The sequence below is a fragment of the Sapajus apella genome, unplaced genomic scaffold, assembly GCF_009761245.1.
Source record: "Sapajus apella isolate SASKATOON/1434 unplaced genomic scaffold, GSC_monkey_1.0 scaffold7, whole genome shotgun sequence".
In the NCBI taxonomy this organism is placed as follows: Eukaryota; Metazoa; Chordata; class Mammalia; order Primates; family Cebidae; genus Sapajus; species Sapajus apella.
The window spans coordinates 6,497,584-6,503,698 of NW_022436947.1; positions in this window are offsets into that span (position 1 = coordinate 6,497,584).

The following is a 6,115-nucleotide window of genomic DNA, read 5'->3' on the forward strand; positions in this document are numbered from 1 at the left end:
CCTGACCCAAACATAACAGGTACTCTAAACTCTGTGTTCAGATAATCAACTAAATTATTAAGATGAATTCAGTAATACTATGGGTTACAAGAGTGACAGTTAACATTTACTGAGCGCACAAACTGTGCAAGGGACTTTACACTTCACTTAAGCCTATGAAACAGATGCTATTACTGTTATTGCCATATCACAGAAGAGAAAACTGCGGCTCAGGAAGTTGAAGTTAATAGGGCAAAATCATACAGTTCATAAGAAGCAGAAGCCTTCGCTCTGGTAGATACAAACGTAGACCCGGAGAGTCAATACAAAAAGCATTAATGTGCTTCTTCATATTTTCTATAGCTTACTTTCTTCATCCGATTCTCATAAATGCTTTTAAGAGCTAAATATGGTCTGCTTGTTTCTTATGGGCAACATTAGATATTGTTGGGTTAAATGGCTTGGCTAAGATCACATACAGCACGTTAGTGTTAGTGACTGTGCAAAGACCCAAACACAAAGATCATAGTTATTTCCACTGTAACACACTGGGAATGGTAAAAAAAAAAAAAAAAAAAAAAAATGCTTTCTATGATAACATAATTTTCACTACATTTTTCTTCTCAAATATACATCTGAAAATGTGAATTCCTTTGAACATCGTGAAACACATTCTTGACAGGCCTACTGAGCTGTGGGCAGTGACACACTCTCATTTTCCAGATTACAAAGAGAAGAGCTATGACCCTTTTGGGGGCCCATACCTCAGGGGTCCCTGAGCCAGAGCTGTGACATGTTGTAACACCCTCTTGGGGCTCCGTGGTTGCTGGCGTCTTTGAGTTTTCAGGTGCAATGGCGTTCCCCCGTTGGGATGCTGGTGCCCAAGGTGGAATCCACCTGAGGTATGCCTAGTCCAGCCTCAGCCTCACATGGTGCCAGCACCTGGAGCTGCCCACCCCTCTGCAGCAGCTGGCATGCCTGGCTGTGTGCTGTGGCTGGACCCTGTGCGCACTCACACACCTCCCACCATGCCTGGCTCACCCAAGATGGGCATGAGATCTGGGCCAGTAATGCAAGCTGAGGACAGCCTGCCAGGCTGAGTAGGCAGAGCTAGGCCAGCAGTTGCGAGCGAAACTTGGGCAGAGGCGCCACTGGTCACAGAGGTTTCTGTCTAGGGAAGCGGCCGCAGAAGAATCCCGTGTGACTTTGTTCATCTCAGCTACTCATTCTGTGGCTATATCTCAGACTAGCCTTTGGGATTCCCAACAACTGTGCCTCCTACAATCCTCAATTTCAAGCAGTTCTCTGACCACCACCTCCTATTTTTCCAGCTCACTACTTCTAGTCCCCCAAGTCCAATAACTCTTTAATTGGCCAGGATCTGACTCTACCATCCTCTCACTTCCTCTGGTCCCCTCTTCCCTCCTGGAGCAGCCTCATGCCACCGTTAGTCATAATAAACACCTTCTCACATTTGTAATGCCCTCAGCCTGCTCTATTCTTTACACTTTCCTGGCAAAACCTTAACGCTGATGAGAAATAATTCTTCACTCTGCACCTGCACTTGTGCAGCTGAACATCTCTGGAGAAAACACACAGCCAGAGTGACTGGTTTTAGATTCAGACCATGAACTTCACGTGTTCCTCAGAGCTGCCTGGCAGGCAGAAAACCTTCCCCAAGCACACTGCTCCCTCTTTGTTCTTTCTTCTAGAACTCTTTCCACCTCTGTCCTCATCATTTTTTTTTCTTTTTTTTGAGACGAAGTCTCACTGTCACTCAGGCTGGAGGGTAGTAGTGTGATTACAGATCACTGAAGCCTTGACCTCTGGGCTTAAGGGATCCTCCTGCCTTAGCCTCCCAAGTATCTGGGACTACAGGCACATGCCACTACACCTGGCTAATTTTTAAAACTATTTTGTGGAGACAGAATCTCACCATATTGCCCAGGCTGGTCTTGAACTGCTGGGTTCAAGCAATCTTCCGGCCTTGGCTTCCCAAAGTGCTAGGGTTACAGACATGAGCCACTAAACCCAGCCTCAGCTTCTTATTTCAGAGAAATCTGTAAAGAAGTAATCAGATGAGAAACTGGCAAACACCTGCAAGTCTTCACTCCCGGCTTTGGTGCCCCTGCCCTTGGCTGTCCCTCCTGTTGGGTGAATGAGCTGCCTAGCTCCTCCCTGAAGCTGCCTCCCCTTGTGCTCCAGAGCCCACTCCCTGATTCCTACCCACAGGTTTCACTGCGGCAACTCCATCTTGCATCATCAAGTTTTCTCTTTCTTTCGGTAACTTATGTCAGTATACACACCTGCTGTTATTTCTGCTATCTTAAAAAAAGACTTTTCGCTGAGCACGGTGGCTCATGCCTGTAATCCCAGCACTTTGGGAGGCTGCGGTGGGAGGATCATGAGGTCAAGAGATTGAGACCATCCTGGCCAACATGGTGAAACCCCATCTCTACTGAAAATACAAAAAATTAGTTGGGTGTGGTGGCGCGCGCCTGTAGTCCCAGCTGCTCGGGAGGCTGAAGAAGGAGAATTGCTTGAACCCGGGAGGCAGAGTTTGCAGTGAGCTGAGATCACGCCACTGCATTCCAGCCTGGCGCCTGGTGATAGAGCAAGACTGTTTCAAAAAAAAAAAAAAGAGATTTTTTCTTACATAAAGATTTTTGTGAGTGTGTGGCATGGTAGGCTTAAAGTAGCAGGGTTCCGCCCATCTAACATGCTGTAATAAATGTGTTGGGGGCTGAGGACCTGTGCTTAGCTACTCCAGGAGTCCTGGATGCCCATCCTCCCTCCTGCTGCTTCTCTACCCCCCTGCCACCCCACGAAGCTCTTCATATCCTGTCCAATTCTGCCCTTTGTTCCTTTTCCTTTGGTTGACACCTCCAGGACTTCAGAATGTTCCCTATGTTCTCACCAAACAGCTGCCAGCCAGCCAGGCTCGGTTTTCCAAGTGGGCTTTCCTGTACTTTATGTTCATATCATGCTGTCCCCAGGCAGCCCAAGCAGGACGAACAGCCCTGCTGTTCAAGTACAGTGGCATGATCTCGGCTCAATGCAACCTGTGCCTCCTGGGAGAGGTCCTGGAACAGCCTCCCGATCTTCCCTCAGCTTTACTTTTCTTTTTTTTGTCAGAGCACGTGATTTCAGAGCTTTAGGGACGAGGCAGCTTTGTGAGAAGCATATGCAAGAAGGGACAGATTTCTGACATTTCCATAAAAGCACAAAGCCTTGTTTTGTTCAGAATCAAAGTTGGAAAAGTAGCTGGTGGGTAAGAGGTAATTCATGACATAAGCATGGGGTAATTAGCTTGATTCCATCAGCATGAGGTGGAACTGAGTTACCCAAACTAGATGTCAGCTCAGCCCAGCCACCACCCACCCACACCATCTGCACTCAATAAGCATTTATCTGTTGGAGGTTTTTCTGCACATTGCAAGATCGCTGTCAGAATCTGCATCCCAGTTCTGATAATGCTGTGGCTAGAGCCACAGCCTCACAGCTTCCCTTCTTCACCTCTAATCTTGCTTCTTCCTGCCTCCACTTGACCTCTGTGGTTCCCTTCCCAGCCATCACCTAGAGGTGATGCATGTGGCTGACACAGCGAACTCTGAGGGCTGGTTTCACATTTCTACATTTTTTTTTTTTTTTTTTTGAGACGGAGTCTCGTACTGTCGCCTGGGCTGAAGTACAGTGGCATGATCTCGGCTCAATGCAACCTGTGCCTCCTGGGTTCCAGCGATTCTCCTGCCTTAGCCTCCCAAGTAGCTCGGATTACAGGTACCTACCACCACGCCCAGCTAATTTTTTGCATTTTTAGTAGAGATAGGGTTTCACTGTGTTGGCCAGTCTGGTCTCAAACTCCTGACCTCGTGATCGGCCTGCATTGGCCTTCCAAGTGCTGGGCTTACAGGTGTGAGCCACCACATCCGTCCTCTGTATCCTAATTCTTTAGCAGCAGAGCTTTTTTGTGACTTTATCCTTAAAACAACAACATTGCTCTCCATTCATTAACTTATTGGGGATAAAAAGAGTCAGAGGTGAGGTGATCTGAGATTCTTCTATTAAATGACTTGGGGCTTCAGCTAAATCGTTGTTTCTTTATCTATCACTTGGCAGTACCAACAGAGGCTGAACCTCCATAGGGAGCTGTTATAACAACATAAAAATCCCCAAGGGGTACCTATGACGTTGGTTTCATGTGTCAAGTTAGCCGAGCTATAGCATCCAGTCATCTTATCAGGCACTTCTTTAGGGGGTGTCGTGAAGGCATTTTATACATGGGGTTAACATCTACACCCAGTCCACTTTCAATTAACAAGATTACCCTTGGTGATATGGTTGGGGCTCGCCCACTTAGCCGAAGGCCATAAGAACGGAACTGAGGTTTCTGGGAGGAGAAACTGTTTCAAGACTGCAGTGCCAATACCTGCCCGAGTTTCCAGCCTCCTGACCTGCCCTACAGATTTCAGACGTGCAGTCCCCATACACAGATGAACGAATTTCTTAAAACAAGTCTTGATGACTCTGTATCCTATTGGTGCTGTTTCTCTGCAGAACTCTGACTGCTACAGTACTGACTGATAGCTAGAAGAAGATACCTTTCTGTTACAAGTCCTCAGTGGGGAGGAGGGTGACTGAGAACCGCGTGAAGGTAGCTTTACGCAATAAATCCATCCTGGGCTATGCCAATATCCAAGGCTGCAGGAAAGAAGCAAGAGGGCTATTGGGCGGGGGACTAGAGGTGGGGACATCACCCCAGCACCAGGTTGTGGGGGGAAGGGACACTTCCACATCCTGCTGAGGTCCTCTCTGACCAGGGGCCGCTGGCAGGTATGGCTCGAGGAATGAAGTCGCAGCCTTGGACTAAATAGGATCAGGACAGAGCTTGGTACAAAGAGAGAGGTGCTGGCTAGCACTGGCACACATTGCTTGAGGACCTACTATGTGCAGGCCCCTCTGAAAATCTGCATTTCTTCTTTCTCATGCAGCTGGCTTGGTGAGCCACTGGGAGTGGCCGGCCTGAGTTCCTGCATTCCTCTCTTACCAGCAGGAGTTCAGGCTGCCCCTGAGCACAAAGGCCCTCCCTGCCCAGCTCCTGGAGAGCCTCCATCTGCGCACTTGGTGCGGTGATGTGTATGCTGTGAAGGGCTGGCGAAGCTCCTATCCCTGCACACCCCCAGGGGAAGTCCTTGAGTGTGGGCTCACGCATCTAAGGGCCACTTTGGAGTCACACAGGACTGGGTCTGTGTCCTAAGACTTAGCCTACGTTTCAGGCTCTCTCTAGGAGATGACACAGCCCAAGGCTTTAGGAGGGCTTCAGTGGAGGGGAGGGGCTGTTATGATGCCTTGAAAACTGTGAAGAGCCATGCATGCCCATTCTTCCTGCACACCCTGCATTAGTCTGGGTTCTCCAGAGAAACAGAACCAATAAGATGTGTATGTATGTAAATACAGAGAAAGAGAGAGATGAAGTATTTATTTTAAGGAAGGGACCCATGCAGTTGTGGAGATACAGGTCTAAAAATATGCAGGGTTGGCCAGCAGGCTGGGAAGAGCAGCAGCTCAAGTCCAAAGTCGGACTGTTGGCAGGATTCCCGCTTCCTCCTGGGAGGTCAGTCTCTTTCAATTCAGGCCTTCAACTGATAGGAAGCATTGTGGAGGAGAGGATCATCTGCTTTACTCGAAGTCTCCTGATTTAAATGTTAACTTCATTAACAATACCTTCACAGAAACATCTAGAATAATGTTTGACCAAATTTCTGGGTACCACGGACTAGCCAAGTTGACATATAAAATTCACCCTCACCCCAAGTGTCCAATCCCAGGGACAGGTATGTACCCTTTGTCCAGAAGCCTCACAGAAAGCCCTCAGAAAAAAGCCTGGGACCTCACTGTAGCTCCCATTCAGGTGACTTTATTACCAGGAACAGCAGGTATACCTGGTTCCACCCAGCTGTCCTGTAGCACAGGGTTGAGGTCGGTACTGCCCCTGGCTCTCAGAGTGTGCAGGATGAACAGGTGGGCTCTGGAACTCTCTGGAACCCATCAGGGCAATGCCCTGTGCCCAGGACATGCTGAAAGTACCTGGCATTATGTCACCTCCAAGGACAGACCCTGCCTGTCCTCCTTGAAG